This window comes from Triticum aestivum, chromosome 6A (assembly GCF_018294505.1).
Source record: "Triticum aestivum cultivar Chinese Spring chromosome 6A, IWGSC CS RefSeq v2.1, whole genome shotgun sequence".
Lineage (NCBI taxonomy): Eukaryota > Viridiplantae > Streptophyta > Magnoliopsida > Poales > Poaceae > Triticum > Triticum aestivum.
This window is the reverse complement of record NC_057809.1, coordinates 568923060-568942378: the sequence shown is the minus strand read 5'-3', so window position 1 is coordinate 568942378 and position 19319 is coordinate 568923060.

The window sequence follows — 19319 nt, the reverse complement described above, 5'->3', positions numbered from 1 at the left end:
AGAGGACTTGGACCCTACGTCAAGGCATCAACCAGGAGGGCACGAGGTAGGGGGGCGCACCTACCCCCAGGCGCGCCCTCCACCCTTGTGGGCCCCCTGTTGCTCCACCGACGTACTCCTTCCTCCTATATATACCTACGTACCCCCAAACTACAAGATACTGAGCCAAAAACCTAATTCCACCAGCGCAACCTTATTTACCCGTGAGATCCCATCTAGGGGCCTATTCCGGAGCTCCGCCGGAGGGGGCATCGATCACGGAGGGCTTCTACATCAATACCATAGACTCTCCGATGATGTGTGAGTAGTTTACGTCAGACCTTCGGGTCCATAGTTATTAGCTAGATGGCTTCTTCTCTCTTTTTGGATCTCAATACAATGTTCTCCCCCTCTCTCGTGGAGATCTATTCGATGTAATCTTCTTTTTGTGGTGTGTTTGTTGAGACCGATGAATTGTGGGTTTATGATCAAGTTTATCTATGAACAATATTCGAATCTTCTGAATTCTTTTATGTATGATTAGTTATCTTTGCAAGTCTCTTTGAATTATCAGTTTGGTTTGGCCTACTAGATTGATCTTTCTTGCAATGGGAGAAGTGCTTAGCTTTGGGTTCAATCTTGCGGTGTCCTTTCCAAGTGACAGTAGGGGCAGCAAGGCACGTATTGTATTGTTGCCATCGAGGATAACAAGATTGGGTTTATATCATATTGCATGAATTTAACCCTCTACATCATGTCATATTGCTTAAAGCGTTACTCTGTTCTTATGAACTTAATACTCTAGATGCATGCTGGATAACGGGTGATGTGTGGAGTAATAGTAGTAGATGCAAGCAGGAGTCGGTCTACTTGTCTCGGACGTGATGCCTATATACATGATCATACCTAGATATTCTCATAACTATGCTCAATTCTGTCAATTGCTCAACAGTAATTTGTTCACCCACCGTAAATACTTATGCTCTTGAGAGAAGTCACTAGTGAAACCTATGGCCCCCGGGTCTATTTTCCATCATATTAATCTTCCAACACTTAGCTATTTCTGGCGCCGTTTTTATTTTACTTTCTTTACTTTGCATCTTTATCATAAAAATACCAAAAATATTATCTTATCATATCTATCAGATCTCACTCTCGTAAGTGACCGTGTAGGGATTGACAACCCCTTATCGCGTTGGTTGCGAGGATTTATTTGTGAGGGACTCGTGCGTGGCCTCCTACTGGATTGATACCTTGGTTCTCAAAAACTGAGGGGAAATACTTATGCTACTTTGTTGCATCACCCTTTCCTCTTCAAGGGAAAACCAACGCAGTGCTCAAGAGGTAGCAATGACTGCTGAACATCAGCACGCCTCGGTGCTTTGGCCCATCGCCTGGTGCGGTTGGTGCGACTGAGGAGCTTGCGCCTGCCCTATCGGAAGGCGGCGAGCGGCACGACGCCTCCTCCTCCTCTTCCTCCTCCTCGTCATCATCTGACCAGTCTTCCACGCCTCCTCCTCCTTCGAAGCCACCCGCTCCACCACCACCTCCTGTGGCATTGTCCTCCAGGGTGGCTGCCCCCAAGTCGGGGTCCGCCACGTCGCTTGCGTCCCGGTCCGGCATGTAGTCGACATTGGCCTCCAGCTGGAGGGGCAGGACCTACATCATGGCTAAGCTGGTCAGCCGACAAGAGAGAAGCTGGCAAGAGAGAGGCCGACAAGAGAGAAGCCGACAAGAGAGAGGCCGGCAAGAGAGAACCCGGCAAGAGAAAAGTAAAAGAGCCGAGAGCTTACAATAGGTGGCGGATTTGCACGGGAGTACGACCACTTGCCGAACTGCCATCCCTTCGGCTTGAGCTTGATGTTGACAATCTCGTTCAGCAGATAGGACACCTCGGCAGTCGACATCTCCTTGGTGCAAATCCGGCATGGGTCGTGATGCCCACTCATCTGGCTTATGATGTGGGGCCGGCCTTGGAGCGGGAGGACTCGGCGCACCACGAAGGCGAGCAGAAAGTTGGCCGCCTTGAGGCCCTCCGACTCCTTCATCACCTTGATGCGGGTGATGGCGGCGGAGGCATCGGGCGACAGCGGCTTCGGCTTGAAACCCCAGTTGGTGCAGGGCTCGGCAGGCAGACCGGCTACGTACTCCGGTAGGTTGATGAAGTCGATCACCGGGTTGACTTTCTTCACGTAGAAATACGACTTCTGCCACAGCTTCACCGACTGTATCAGCTTGATGGTCGGGAAGGCGTTTCTCGCACCCGGACGCCGCATAGCGATGAAAGCACCACACTGAGTCGCCTCCTTCCTTGCGGAGGTGCCAAGCTTGGTGTAGAAGAAAGCCCCCCAAAGCTCGACGGTGGGGAGGATGCCGAGGTACCCCTCGCAAAGGGTGACGAAGGCCGACAGCAGCACCACCGTGTTCGGTGTGATGTGGTGCGGCTGAAGTCGGTAGAAGGCGAGGAACGAGCGGAGGAAGCCGCTCGCCGACAGGCCGAAGCCGCGGAGGAAGCCGCTCGCCAACAGGCCGAAGCCGCGGAGGAAGTGCAAGCGGAAGATGATGCGCTTGCCTTCCTCCGGCACCGGCGAGATCTCATCAGCGGGCGGCATGCGCATCTTGATGTAGCCCGCGCCGGGCAGCCACCGCGTGTTGCAGAGGAAGGTGAGATGATCTTCATGGACGTTGGATCCGTCCCAGTCGCCGGAGCGCTCCATGACGGCCTGAGCTCGACGAGGACGAGCGGCGGTGACGAGCGCGAGAGCTCTCCGTGAAGCAGAGAGAGAGCTTGAGGAGGAGAAGCTCGAAGGCAACGCTGAGCCGCGGCAGCACTTCGACGGAGCGCGGGTGCAGCGGCGGCAAAGAAGAGGCAGAAGCAAGAGGAGGCAAGGGAGGGGAGAGCGCGCGTGCCTTTGCCGCTCCTCTCCTCCCCCAATTTATAGCCCCCGGCTACGAAGCCGAGGGGGCGGGGCATGGGGTTGTGGGATTAACTGCGCCCACGTCCCCACGACCCCGCATTTACCGCGCGGTAAAGGCGCATGGGATCCCAACCGCCCCGCCACGACCGCAGTAGATCTGCACGCGCGCCAAGGCCCGGTAGTGGCGGGCCCGACCTGTAGCATGTCGTCATGCTCGTGGGCTGGCAGGCCGGCCTGGCTAGCTCATGCCGCGTGCCGTGCGAGTGGCGAGCGGCAAGCCTAGATGCCTAGCTAGCGCGCCACCTAGTTCCCTCCTTGGCAGTTCAAAATCCATCAGGCGGCCGTCTGCCGCACCCGACTCCTAGCAGTCGGCATTCCAGAAGACGAACAAGACAAGCAAACAATACTACACAGAGTTGGAAGCTGCTGGGGCACCCCGCCTCGTCAGCTGCAGCGAACCACTAGCTTCGGGCACTACCGCCAGAGTTATTGGCCATGGGTAGCCTCATCTGCCCCCCATGGCATTTCAATACATCATGGCCAACTACGCCCCTCAGACCTCCATGCATGACCGCTGCCTTCTTGAGGCCGGCTGGTCCGAGCATCCGGCTTCCGGAAGGCGGCTGACCCCAGGAGACGGCCACGAAGCGGGCCGCCTCCTAGCAGGCCGCCTCCAGAGAGGCCGGCTCCTAGCAGGCAACTCCAAGCACCCTCAAAGTATGCACCCTCTTGGGCACGACGGGACGGGGCGTGGTTACAGCGAAGCCTGCCACCCCTGAATCCAGGGCGGGTCGTGGCCACAGTGCGCCGTACCAGCCGGAGATCTCTTGGGCAGAGCGGAACTGTGGCCCCTCCGCCCATGACATCACCCAAGTCAGAAGGGCCATTCCTCCACGACGGGCTGTCGGTACGGCCCGCAGACGGCGGGCCCTACCTGCCAGCAAGAAGCTAGAAGGCGGCAAGCCTGGCCAGCCAGCCGAGGGGAGGCCGGCACCCAGAAGGCAGCCCTCCCCGTTCCTAGGAGTTTGTGCGCCATTAACCAGAAGGGACGGGGAATGGCTACAGTGAACGCTCGCTAGGCGGCGGGACTTTAGCCATGCCTTCCCCAACAAAGCAAGCATCATTAGAGGCATGGCTACAGTAACAAGCAGCCAGCAGGACCCGCAAGTGGCGGGCGCGGCCTGTCGCCTAAGTACAAGATAGCCGGCGGGGCCCACCGGTCGGCAGGCCCCAGCAGCCAGCGGAGAAGCCGGCCACAAGAGACACTGACGGCTTGAGCGTACAGCCGGCCGGTTTACCATTGTACCCCTAGGGGGTAGGCCTATATAAACCCCCCAGGGCACCCATGCAAAGGGTTCAGATCCTTAGACTACACAACCACATACATAGAGAGAGAAGAGAGCTAGCCTTGCCCTTCTTCCTCCTCTAGCGAACAGATCAAGGAGCAACTTGTAGCTACTTGTTGATATAGTGATCATGCGGAGACCCCGTAGAGCAGGACTAGGGGTGTTATCTCCTAGGAGAGCCCTGAACCTGGGTAAAGTTCGCCGGCGTACGTGTCTACGCCTCATCCCGCTTCCTGGCACCGACGACGTCTTACTATCCCCCACCATGATAAGCCAACCGTTGGCATATGTCGCACCAAAACCCCGACAAAGATCATATAGTAATCTTATGGTAGGTGATGACACCACATAAGGAAAAGTATAATTAGATAATTTTATTAGATATTGACAAATATAGCATTAGTCAATGATGCAACTCATGAAAGAATTAATAAGGGAAGAGAAGATTCGCATATAAATATACTATCCTAGAAATCTTTTGTGATTGTGAGCCCCCATCAAAATATTATATGCCAAAATTGTTGACGTTGGACAAGGAAGACAACTTAATGATTTATGTTTGTTTATATTCACATAGAAGTCATATTGTCATGGATCCTTTAACATGTGGTGCGTGCTCCTATCTTTGCTAGCCAAAAATTCCACACTAAGTAGAGATTGTTGGGGATCGCAATATTTCAAAAAAATTCCTACGATCACACAAGATCTATCTAGGAGATGCATAGCAACAAGATGGGAGAGTGTGTCCACGTACCCTCGTAGACTGAAAGCGGAAGCGTTTAGTAACGCGGTTGATGTAGTCAAATGGCTTGACTATCCAACCGATCCAAGTACCGAACGTATGGCACCTCCGTGTTCAGCACACATTCAGCATGATGACATCCCTCGAGCTCTTGATCCAATTGAGGACAAGGGAGAGTTCCGTCAGCACGACGGCGTGGCGATGGCGATGATGAAGTTACCGGCGCAGGGCTTCGCCTAAGCACTACGATGATATGACCGAGGTGTGTAACTGTGGAGGGGGGCACTGCACACGGCTAATAGAAGACTTGATGTGCCTTTGGGGTCCCCTCTGCCCACATATATAAAGGAGGGAGGGAGAGAGGCCGGCCCTCCTAGGGGCACTCTAGGTGTAGGGAATCCTACTAGGACTCCCAAGTCCTTGTAGGATTCCCTTTCCTTTTCGGAGTAGGAAAGAAGGAAAGGAGGGAGAGGGAGAAGGAAAGCGGAGCCGCGCCCCCACCCCTTGTTTAATTCGGTTTGGGTAGGGGGGAGGCGTGCGCCACCTCGTGGCCCTTCTTCCCTCTCGACACTAAAGCCCAATAAGTCCCATTAACTTCCCCCAGCGAATTCCCATAACTCTTCGCTACTTCGAAAAATACCCGAATCACTCGGAACCATTCCGATGTCCGAATATAGCCTTCCAATATATTGATCTTTACCTCTCGACCATTTCGAGACTCCTTGTCATGTACGTGATCTCATCTGGGACTCCGAACAAATTTCGGTCATCAAATCGCATAACTCATAATATAAATCGTCATCGAACGTTAAGCGTGCGGACCCTACGGGTTTGAGAACTATGTAGACATGACCGAGACACATCTCCGGTCAATAACCAATAGCGGAACCTGGATGCTCATATTGGCTCCTACATATTCTACAAAGATATTTATTGGTCAAATCGCATAACAACATACGTCATTCCCTTTGTCATCGGTATGTTACTTGCCTGAGATTCGATCGTCGGTATCATCATACCTAGTTCAATCTCCTTACTGGAAAGTCTCTTTACTCGTTCCGTAATGCATCATCCTGCAACTAACTCAATAATCACATTACTTTCAAGGCTTATAGTGACGTGCATTACCGAGAGGGCCCAGAGATACCTCTCCGATACTCGGAGTGACAAATCCTAATCTTGATCTATGCCAACCCAACAAACACCTTCGGAGATACCTGTAGAGCATTTTTATAATCACCCAGTTACGTTGTGACGTTTGATAGCACACAAGGTGTTCTTCCGGTATTCAGGAGTTACATAATCATAGTCAGAAGAATATGTATAAGTCATGAAGAAAGCAATAGCAATAAAACTTAACGATAATTATGCTAAGCTAACTGATGGGTCTTGTCTAATGATGTGATCCTGTTCATCAAATGACAACACATGTCTATGGTCAGGAAATTTAACCATTTTTGATTAACAAGCTAGTCAAGTAGAGGCATACTAGGGACACTCTGTTTTGTCTATGTATTCACACATGTACTAATTTTCTGGTTAATACAATTCTAGCATGAATAATAAACATTTATCATGAGATAAGGAAATATAAATAACAACTTTATTATTGCCTCTAGGGCATATTTCCTTCAGTCTCCAACTTGCACTAGAGTCAATAATCTAGTTCACATAGTCATGTGATTTAACACCAATAGTTCACATCTTTATGTGATTAGTTCACATTACCATGTGACTAATACCCAAAAGGTTTTACTAGAGTCAATAATCTAGTTCACATCGCTATGTGATTAATAGTGAAAGAGTACAAAGGAGTGATCATGTTTTGCTTGTGAGAGAAGCTTAGTCAATGGGTCTGTCACATTTAGAGCCGTATGTATTTTGCAAATTTTCTATGTCTACAATGCTCTGCATGGAGCTACTCTATATAATTGCTCCCACTTTTAATATGTATCCAGATTGAGACTCAGAGTCATCCGGATCGGAGTAAAAGCTTGCATCGACATCTCTCTTTACGACGAACTCTTTATCACCTCCATAACCGAGAAATATTTGCTTAGTCTTCTAAGGATAATTTTGACCGCTGTACAGTGATCCACTATTGGATCAATATCATACCCCCTAGCCAAACTCATGGCAAGGTACACAATAGGTTTGGTACACAACGTAGCATACTTTATAGAACCTATGGCTGAGGCATAGGGAATGATTTTCATTCTCTTTCTATTTTCTGTCGTGGTCGTGTTTTTAGTCTTACTCAACTTTACCCCTTGCAATACAGGCAAGAACTCCTTCTTTGAATGTTCCATTTTGAACTACTTCAAAATCTTGTCAAGGTATGTACTCATTGAAAAATCTTATCAAGCGTCTTGATCTATCTCTATAGATCTTGATTGACAATATGTAAGCAGCTTCACCGAGGTCTTTCTTTGAAAAACTCCTTTCAAACACTCCTTTATGCTTTCCAGAAAATTCTACATTATTTCTGATCAACAGTATGTCATTCACATATACTTATCAGAAAGGCTGTAGTGCTCCCACCCACTTTCTTGTAAATGCAGGCTTCACCGCAAGTCTGTATAAAGCTATATGCTTCGATCAACTAATCAAAGCGTATATTCCAACTCCGTGATGCTTGCACCAGTCCATAGATGGATCGCTGGAGCTTGCACATTTTGTTAGCACCTTTAGGATTGACAAAACCTTATGGTTGTATCATATACAACTCTTCTTTCATAAATCCATTAAGAGATGCAATTTTGACATCCATTTGTCATATTTCATAAAATGTGGCAATTGCTAACACGATTCAGACAGACTTTAAGCATCGATACGAGTGAGAAAATCTCATCATAGTCAAAACCTTGAACTTGTCAAAAACCCTTTTCGACAAGTCGAGCTTTGTAGATAGTAAGACTACTATCAGCGTCCATCTTCCTCTTGAAGATCCATTTATTCTCAATGGCTTTCCGATCATCGGGCAAGTCCACCAAAGTCCACACTTTGTTCTCATAGATGGATTCTATCTCAGATTTCATGGCCTCAAGCCATCTGTCAGAATCTGGGCTCATCATCACTTCCTCATAGTTCGTAGGTTCATCATGGTCTAGTAACATGACTTCCAGAACAGGATTACCATACTGCTCTGGTGCAGATCGTACTCTGGTTGACCTACAAGGTTCGGTTGTAACTTGATCTGAAGTTTCATGATCATCATCATTAACTTCCTCACTAATTGGTGTAGGCATCACTAGAACTGATTTCTGTGATGAACCATTTTCCAATTCGAGAGAAGGTACAACTACCTCATCAAGTTCTACTTTCCTCCCACTCACTTCTTTCGAGAGAAACTCCTTCTCTAGGAAGGATCCATTCTTAGCAACAAATCTCTTGCCTTTGGATCTTTGATAGAAGGTGTACCCAATAGTTTCCTTTGGGTATCATATGAAGACGCATTTCTCCGATTTGGGTTCGACCTTATCAGGTCGAAGCTTTTTCACATAAGCATCACAACCCCAAACTTTTAAGAAACGACAACTTAGGTTTCTTGCTAAACAACAGTTCATATGATGTTGTCTCAACGGATCTAGATGATGCCCTATTTAACGTGAATCGGTAAAAGACATCATAGATCGCACCATATCTAATAAAGTACAGTTACGATGTTCGGACACACCATTACGCTGTGGTGTACCAAGTGGCGTGAGTTGTGAAACTATTCCACATTGTTTGAAATGATGCCAAACTCGTAACTCAAATATTCTCCTCCACGATCAGATCATAGAAACTTTATTTTCTTGCTACGATGATTCTCCACTTCACTCTGAAATTCTTTGAACTTTTCAAATGTTTCGGACTTGTGTTTCATTAAGTAGATATACTCATATCTACATAAATCATCTGTGAAGGTCAGAAAATAACGATACCCGCCGTGAGCCTCAACACTCATTGGAATGCATACATCGGTATGTATTGTATCCAATAAGTTATTGGCTTGCTCCATTTTTTCAAAGAACGGAGTTTTAGTCATCTTGCCCATTGCTACCTCTTGAGCATGCGTTGGTTTTCCCTTGAAGAGGAAAGGGTGATGCAGCAAAGTAGTGTAAGTATTTCCCTCAGTTTTTGAGAACCAAGGTATCAATCAAGTAGGAGGCCACACGCAAGTCCCTCGTACCTACACAAACAAATAAGAACCTTGCAACCAACGCGATAAAGGGGTTGCCAATCCCTTCACGACCACTTGCAAAAGTGAGATCTGATAGAGATGATAATATTTTTGGTATTTTTAAGATAAAGATTAAAAGTAAATATTGCAAAGTAAAAATAGATTGGAAACATATATGATGGAAAATAGACCCGCGGGCCATATGTTTCACTAGTGGCTTCTCTCAAGATAGCATAAGTATTACGGTGGGTGAACAAATGACTGTCGAGAAATTGATAGAATTGAGCATAGTTATGAGAATATCTAGGCATCATCATGTATATGAGCATCACGTCCGCAACAAGTAGACCGACTCCTGCCTGCATCTACTACTATTACTCCACACATCGACTGCTATCCAGCATGCATCTAGAGTATTAAGTTCATAAGAATAGAGTAACACATTAAGCAAGATGACATGATGTAGAGGGATAAAAGAGGGATAAACTCAAGCAATATGATATAAACCCCATCTTTTTATCCTCGATGGCAACAATACAATACGTGTCGTTTCCCCTACTATCACTGGAATCGAGAAACACAATATTGAACCCAAAGCTAAGCACTTCTCCCATTGCAAGAAAGATCAATCTAGTAGGCCAAACCAAACTGATAATTCGAAGAGACTTGCAAAGATAACCAATCATACATAAAAGAATTTAGAGAAGATTCAAATATTGTTCATAGATAATCTTGATCATAAACGGATCTCGACAAGCACATCGAAAAAGAGTTACATTGAATAGATCTCCAAGAAGATCAAGAGAACTTTGTATTGAGATCCAAAGAGAGAGAACAATCCATCTAGTTAATAACTATGGACTCGAAGGTATGTGGTAAACTACTCACACATCATCGGAGAGGCTATGGTGTTGATGCAGAAGCCCTCCGTGATTGATGCCCCGTCCGGCGGAGCACTGGAAGAGGCCCCAAGATGGAATTTCACGGGTACAGAAGGTTGCGGCGGTGGAAATAGGGTTTTGTGGTGCTCCTGGATGGTTTCGGGGTACGTAGGTATATATAGGAGGAAGAAGTAGGTCGGTGGAGTCACGAGGGGCCCACGAGAGTGGGTGGCGCTGTCAGTGTCAAAACCGGCGGATCTCGGGTAGTGGGTCCCGAACTGTGCGTCTAGGATCGATGGTAATAGGAGACAGGGGACACGATGTTTACCCAGGTTCGGGCCCTCTCTATGGAGGTAATACCCTACTTCCTGCTTGATTGATCTTGATGAATATGAGTGTTACAAGAGTTGATCTACCACGAGATCGTAATGGCTAAACCCTATAAGTCTAGCCTATGTGAATATGGTAATGAGTATCCTCCTATCCGGACTACGCTCTCTGGTTTATATAGACACCGGAGAGATCTAGGATTACATGGAGTCGATTACATTAGAGCGAATCTACATAGTCGGTTGCCAAGCTTTCCTTCCACGCCAAGTAGAGTCCAATCTGGACACGGGTACATTCTTCGGTCTTGATGTCTTCATAGCCCATCAGTCCGGCCCACGGATAACAGGTCGGACGCCCGAGGACCCCTTAGTACAGGACTCCCTTAGTAGCCCCTGAACCTGGCTTCAATGACGAGGAGTCCGGCGCGCAGATTTGTCTTCGGCATTGCAAGGCGGGTTCCTTCCTTCCGAACTGCAGAATATTCTTCGGATGTAGTAAGTATATCCGGACCTGTGCATATAATTGCAGAGAATATAATATTCCATGAGTCCAATTTGCTGATAGTTGTTTATGACGTCGTATCACGCCTGCCCGGTTACTATTTCCAACCGTTGGCTAGCACGTCGCCCCACGTCTCGGGATGTGGATTTACTGGCACGTCTTGTCAAGGTAGAGATCGTGTCCCCTTATTCACGGGATTTTTATTAATGCAGGCGTGGGTAACCCAACCGTCCCCTGGGTACAACTCTTTGGGGATATGTAAGTTTCGAGACCCAGGTGGAGACGCTTAGTATTTGGGGTCTTTATATAGGGACCCAGTCTCGTCTTTTTCTTTTGCGCTTGCTTCTTCCTCAACCCCAGCCACCTCGAGTTCTCACCCTCGGGGTCCAATCTCCTCCAGCCCCAATCATGTCCGGATCCAGCCATCCAGGCCGGTGGGTGGCTTCTTCTGTCGCGGAGGAGGATATCGCAAAGCTCCGCGCGGCGAGGTATCTGACCGCAGAAATCCTTCATCGGCTTCCCACAAAGGGGCAGGTTATTCCTACCCCCAAATCCGGCGAGAGGGTAGTATTTGTGTCCCACTTCCTCCATGGGTTAGGGTTCGCGCTTAACCCCTTCGTCCGGGGGCTCATGTTCTACTATGGGCTAGATTTTCACGATCTGGCCCCTGACTCTATTCTCCTCATCTCGACATTTATCGTCACGTGTGAGGCTTTCCTCCGGACTCCTCCGCGCTTTGGTTTGTGGCTCAAGACCTTTGACGTGAGGCCGCAGGTGACAGAGGAGGAGCAAGGAGAGTGCAGCAGCGCCATAAGAGGCAAGCTTGCCAGCGGAGTTTGGTTTGAAGGATCTTTCGCGAAGTCTTCCGACCTATGGCAGCAGGGGTGGTTTTATATCAACGAGCCGCGGGGCTCCAAGTGGGCGGCTACACCTGCATTCCGACCCGGCCCTCCAATTCAGCTTGCTTCATGGATCAATAAGGGATTGGACCGGGGATCCGTCAATGAAGTGCAGACTCTACAAAGTCGCATCTAAAGCTTTATCGAGAAGGGCATCAATCTTGTCAACATCATTCAAGTAATGCTAGTCCGCTGGACCCTGCCATGTCAGCTGAGGCCTCTCCGTATGTGGGAGTTTAATCCAAAAGGGCAGTGGACTCTTTAGCACTTCTTCGGCACCACACACGAAGGAATGTGGAAATTGTATTTCGGGGAACGAGAGCAATGGTCGGACACCACTGAAGATGTTGGCCTTGACTGCAATCATCCGGACACTGCGGTAAGTATTCAACCTCCGAACACCTTCCATTCAAGCGTCTCTTGACAAGATACTGAACAATCCGTCCCTATAAAGGACTGGATAAAGAAAGCAGTGTTAATCTGGTGTCCGGCGCCCCTTCTCGAAGACTCTGCGACCGCCCTGCTGACGAGAATGCTGATAGCGACACCGTACCCAGTGTCCACAGAGGGGGGCGAGAGCAGGGAGCCCAGAGGTGATATCCGCCCTGAGGATGAACTAGACGCTGTGTTCGGGGAAACCGAAACCTCTTTGTCCAAGGGCAAAGGTGCAGAGGAAACCCTCCATGGCAAAAAGAGGGCCGCTTCCTAAGATCAGGAGGGGAAGCCTTCCAAGAGAGGAAAAATGCCATCGTCGGGGGGCTTGGGCCGGGCAAGCGATGCTACCGTAGTACTTTATGACGAGGACGAACCTCTGGCCAAACCGTAAGTGAAGCTGGGGCACTTTTAAACGTACCTCATTCTTTTCCTATTAGTGAAGTAATCATCTGACATATGTACATCCATGCAGGTTAATGCCTGGTGTTTCTCAATCGTCCTCCTCCTCGGGAGACCTTCTTCCGGAGATGATGGAGAGTGACACGTCTTCTCCGGCCTCCTCGCCCAACAGGGGGGACGATACCAAGGTGTTGTTCCGAGGGGCTCCTCCCGATCGTCAAGTAGTGCAGGAAACGAAGAAGGCGTTACCCGAAGGTGGTGCCTCTATCACTCAGGGTTCGGGAATCAAGAATGACGGCCCCGAACCGTCCGGTTTATAGCCGGAGACAATTTTGGAGGCGAGTAAGCGGATTCCGTCAAAGGAATGTCGTACTTCGGTGGAGGTTTCCGAAGACCCCGGAGCGCCGGAAAAGCTGGCGGACATGTCACGACAAGCGTCCATTTAATAGGAGCACCATGCCTTGATGGTTACGGTGGTCGAAAGGGTTCTATCCGTCTAGAGCGGACTGAACAAGGCCTTCTCAAGCCTTCTAAGAGGTTTTGAGGTTTGTGATGTAGTTTTGCCAATTGAATAATATTGGCAGAATGCACCTGTTGTATATGCAGTAGCCCCTGAGACTCGGGTTGCCTTCCGGAGGAAGCGATCGGAGGATCAAAAAGATATGCTTAGGTACTAACCTTGATTTAACTTGGAATACAGGCTGTCTTTCTTCCTGCGGCTACCCAAAATACGGAAGTGGCCGAATTGTAGCGAAAGCTCGATATTGCCGAAGATGACATTGCATTGATCAATAGGCATCTTGACCACTCGCAAGGTATATATTTCGAGCATTCCTTACACCAATGTGTTTATTATTTAGGCCTGATGCTGAAAAGAGTTTTATATGAAATGTGCATGAGTGCAGATGGTGCTGCCGCCGTTGAAGCTCTTCGTGCGGAGCTAGCCCGGGCCAAGGAGCAGGCCCGGTGTAGTGATGCGGCTGCCGAGAAGGCATCGACTGAGCTAAGAGCCGAACAAGCAGCTCAGCGCCGAAATGAGGAGAAAATATCCACACCGGCGCTTGAATTGAAGAATACTGCCAGCAGCTGTGAATACCTTGAGAAGGAGAATAAAGCCAAAATGGCTGAACTTGATAAGGCCATACGAGAGGCGAGTGAAGCTCGGTCTAAATCTAGGGCAACTCGTGAAGAGATTCGGTAGGCTAAGGATATAGCGGCCGATAAGCCCTTTTTGCTTCAGACTAAGTTTGGCGACCCGGACTATGCTCAGCTGGAGTTCTCTGGCTGAATTTTTGGACTTGCCAAAGAGTTCTTTTGATGCGGCGCAATTTTACCAAGCACAAGAGGGGTATGCAATGAAGAAGCTTTTCTGGTCACAATTTGGCGCATCAATGCGCCCTCTGTTGCTGAATGAAAAGATGTCCCAATGGGCCGAGCTTCATAGGATATCCGGTGACGCCATGAAGACCGTCACAATCCGGTTGTGGCCGAATGAGCACGTTCCGAAGAGCTACTTTGGCCTGGTGCGGCGTCTTGTTGATGCAGTGCCACGTATCGATGCCGCGAAGCGGTCGGCATGCATTAAAGGTGCACGGATGGCCTTTGCTCGAGTTAAGACGTTCTGGGGGAAGATGAAGGCCGTCGATGTTGCGGCGAAGAGTCCGCCCAAGGGCAAGGACCGTAGTGAGTCGGAGCATTATTTTGAAGACGTCCTGGAAGCCGCCTGCCTGATAGAGCGTCAATTCTCGAAGAACATAATGTTCGAGTGAGGTGTATTAGAATTGTAAAAGACAATTTTATAATTGATCTATTTTTATATTTTTGCTCAAAATCTTGAATTCCTCCTATGCGGGCGTTCTAATATAATCTGAAAGTTTTCCAGTCGTCGGCTTCAGCCCCCTCGTAGGAAGTACGGGGGTGTTCGAAAAAGCATTTGTCACTCTTTATCCAACATCTTGGTCCGTGAAGGAGGTGATAATGCAGCGAACCAGGCAATCGGACTATAAGGCATTAACACTTTCACTTAGCCATAGAAGTTTTATGGTGGGACTCCGACATAGCCCCTAGTATGTATGCGGCATATAGTGCCTTACATATTTGATCTGAAAAAGATCCCTCGTGTGACACGGAGAATCGCTAAGGATTCCAAGAAGTCGTCAAGTGGTTGACCAGCTCTCGCCGCATCATGACAGTCAGTTTTTGGCTTTCTCTACCGAGGTGCTCATCCAGTTTAGACCAGGGCACAATCACAGTAGTTCTCCCTTTACTACCCTAGCCGTTAGAACAGAACGTAGGGTAGCAAGCACATGAGACGGGCAACCCAACTATTGACCCAAGACAATGATTCGGAGTTGATGCATATAAGGCCTAACTTGCGACGCCGAAGTATGCTATAGAGCTGTTTGGACTTTTACTAGCAACTCATTCGTTCCCATACCAAGCCCCTGGCAGGGCCGAGGTGCATCTGCAAAGCAGCCGTTGAGGCCGTACTCATTTTTGAAAGAGTATGAAAGATTAGTTCGGATGAGGTTTACTGGGAGCGGAGCAATATGCCAATGATAAATTTATGTATATATAAAAAGGAAATCTTAAACCCGGCAATTTGACATGCTCGGGGTCGGGAATAGAGGAAAAAGGGCATAGTACAGGCTCGGAATGAAGAGTGCGGTCTTCAAAAAGTTATTTTGGACCTCTTGTCGCACGTCTGCGCCGCCCATCCTTGAGGAGGGGAATCCTTAATGGAAGTAGCCCCTTAGGTGAGTGTACGGATCCGAACTCCGATAGAGTCCGTTGTAGATGTTTTCCTGTTGGTCACCTATTCATAAGAGATGATACAGAAAAATAAGGAAAACAGATAAAAACGTTACGGGAATGCTTGCAGGGTTGTCCGTATTGTGCTTCAGCCGATGCCCATGGTATGTTGAGTGCGTAGTGATGTATGTGTGGTGTAAATCTTGCCGGTATAGTAGGTGGGTGGCGGAAACCGAACTGCTATTTCCGTTCCGGGAGCGATCGAACTTCAGAGGGAAACTATTTCTGGCCCCTGGTGTTTGGCTGGCGAGCCACTCCGTCGTCTTTATCGCCTGGTGGCCTTCTCCCTTTGTGATCGGTGTTAAGCTTGCCTGCCTGCTTGAGGACCCAACAGTCTCTGTTGGTATGATTAGCTGGCTTATCAGGGTGACCGTGAATCTGACAAGGTCGGTCCAATATCCTGTCAAGGGTGGATGGTCTATCCTTGTTTGCCTTTAGTGGCTTCTTCCGTTGACCGGGTTTTGGATTGTGAAATCTGGCGTTGACCGCTGTGTCACGTAATCTTTCAGTATTATTGCGACTGTTGTGTTTGGTTCGTCGTGGCTTACCATTACCGTCTCGGATTTCAGAAGTGCCCGGATCGCTGGCGTTGTTGCTTTTACGAGCGAGCCAGTTGTCTTCTCCTGCACAGAAGCGAGTCATTAAAGAGGCAAGGGCTGTCATGGATTTGGGTCCTTCCTGGCCGAGGTGACGCCCTAGCCATTCATCCCGGACGCTATGTTTGAAGGACGTAGGGCTTCTGCGTCCGGACAGTCGACAATTTGGTTCTTTTTGACTAAGAACCTAGTCCAGAGCTCCCTGGCTGACTCGCCGGGCTCCTGGATAATATGACTCAAGTCATCGGCATCTAGTTGCCAGACATAAGTTCCTTGGAAGTTGTCTCGAAAGGCGTCTTCCAAATCTTCCTAGTTGCCAATAGAATTTTCTGGCAAACTGTTCAGCCAGTACCGAGCTGGCCCTTTGAGCTTGAGTGGTAGGTATTTAATGGCATGAAGGTCGTCTCCGCGAGCCATGTGAATATGGAGGAGGTATTCCTCAATCCATACCGCGGGATCTGTTGTTCCATTGCATGACTCGATGTTAATGGGTTTAAACCCGTCTGGAAATTCATGCTCCATTACCTCGTCAGTGAAGCAGAGAGGGTGTGCGTCTCCTCTATATTGGGCCACACTATGAAGCACCTCCGGCGAACTCCGTTTACGTTGTTCAGACCGGGCATGGTCTGTTCTGTTGTGTCCAAATAGGTAACCATTATCACTGGTCGGGGCATGTCCCCGCGATCTGTATATTGATTTTGTGTGTCCTGTTCTACCCTCCAGGTCTTGTTGGATGTCACGAGTATTCCCCCGACCTATTTCGTTCTTGTTTTGATTGCCGGATGGGTTGGTCTGGTGCCCTGCTTGGGCTGCTGCTTTATCCGGGCCGAACTGTAGTCAGCCTACCGCATTATTCGATGGTGGTGTGGGCTCCAACGCCATGCCATCGTATTGAGGGAGCCATCTACCCTTGGGGTGGCTTTTGTTTGGGCTGCTAAGGCTGTATTCTTCGGCGGCCAAGACCTTGGTCCATCTATCATTGAGCAAATCTTGGCTCGCTTGAAGCTGCAGCTGCTTCGTCCTTAGGCTCCTTGCAGTGGCTATGAGCCGGCCTTTAAAGGGCTCCTACTCGCGAGGTTACTTAGGCATAATAAAATCCTCATGGCCAAGGATCTCCTCTTCCTCGGAGAGTGGGAGATAATTTCTATCCTCTGAATCTCCATATGTGGCTTGTTCGTCATGGTTGTCTTGCCCGCCCTCCTGTTCTTCCTATTCGGATCCTACCTCAACAGGGTCTTCATTGTCCAGAGTGTTATCTTCTCCGATGCTAGTATTGTTTTTTCTTGAGCGACGTGACTTAAGGCGGCGCAGGATGAGCTGGTGTTCGGACTGTGTACCAGGAGATTTGTCCTCAACTGGGTTTGCCTTGTCATCATCGAGAGTGTCGTTGGGTGTGTCTACCATACACATGTCATGCCATGAAGTGGCCAGCCCGCGTCTAGCGGGTAGTGAGTTTTGGCCTTTCCCCTCATCGTCATCCATACCGTCGATGTCTTTGGAGCAGGGGTCTAGTGTGTTGGTTGGGTCTTCGATAGTGTCTATGAAGTGGGTGGCGGGTGGAGAGCAAAATTCTCAATAATCTACCGCAAGTTCGAACCGAACATAGTTCGGCGGAGAGTCACCTGCCAGGGATAGGTTTTTTAGTGAGTTTAGTACGCCGCCCACGGGCGAGTGTTGGAAGACGTCTGCGGCCCTGAACTTGAAGACCGATAACCGATTTAGTTCGGTATCCGCGGACTCACAAGGTTCGGAACTTGTCACCGGAGACAAGCTCGAGGCTCCGTTGGTGCAGATATCATATGAAGTAAAATTTGTGTGCGGCTCAAACGCCGCGGGATCAGCAGCCTCCGTGACGGGGTTGAGCTTCCCATCTTCGGATGACTCGATCTGCACCAGATCTAAGGCCGGAGTTGTTGCAGGAGCTATCTCCTGGATGGGGCCCGACGACAGGTTTAAGCCATGCTCATCGGGGCGAAGGGGAGCGGCGGCCGTGGTCTCAAATCCATTGAAGATCAAGTCTCAACGGATGTCCACGACGTAGTTCAAGCTTCCAAATCTAACCTGATGGCCATGGGCATAGCTATCGATCTACTCCAGATGGCCGAGCGAGTTGGCCCGCAGTACGAAGCCTCTGAATACGAAGATCTGCCTAGGGAGGAAGGTTTCTCCTTGGACAACGTCATTACAGACGATCGAAGGGGCCATCGAACCTTTCGTCAACGGCACAGTGGAACTCTCAATGAAAGCACCAATGTCGATGTCAAAACTAGCGGATCTCGGGTAGGGGGTCCCAAACTGTGCGGCTAGGATCGATGGTAACAGGAGACACGAGACACGATGTTACCCAGGTTCGGGCCCTCTCTATGGAGGTAATACCCTACTTCCTGCTTGATTGATCTTGATGAATATGAGTGTTACAAGAGTTGATCTACCACGAGATCGTAATGGCTAAACCCTAGAAGTCTAGCCTATGTGAATATGGTAATGAGTATTCGCCTATCCGGACTACGCTCTCTAGTTTATATAGACACCAGAGAGATTTAGGGTTACATGGAGTCGGTTACATCAGAGGGAATATACATAGTCGGTTGCCAAGCTTTCCTTCCACGCCAAGTAGAGTCCGATCCAGACACGGGTACAGTCTTCGGTCTTCATGTCTTCACAGCCCATCAGTCCGGCCCATGGATAACAGGCCGGATGCCCGAGGATTCCTTAGTCCAGGACTCCCTCAGGCGCGCCCAGGGGGCAGGCACGCCTCCCTACCTCGTGGCCTCCTCGGTTGTTTCTTGAAGTCCACTCCAAGTCCCGTGGATCACGTTTGTTCCAAAAATCACGTTCCCAAAGGTTTCATTCCGTTTGATATTCCTTTTCTAGGAAACACTGAAATAGGCAAAAAAACACCAATTTGCACTGGGCCTTGGGTTAGTAGGTTAGTCCCAAAAATAATATAAAAGTGTATAATAAAGACCATTAAACATCCAAAATAGAATATATAATAGCATGGAACAATCAAAAATCATAGATACATTGGAGACGTATCACCCATGAGGCATGGTTCGCAAGTATCAAATGATTCATAATTAGGTGATTCCAAAAGCCCATCTGTATGGAGTTTCTTCATGCGCTTTACACCAATATGACCTAAATGGCAGTGCCACAAATAAGTTGCACTATCATCATTAACTTTGCATATTTTGGCATCAATATTATGAATATGTGTATTACTACGATCGAGATTCAGTAAACCATTTACATTGGATGTAAGACCATAGAAGGTTTTATTCATGTAAACAGAACAACAATTATTCTCTGACTTT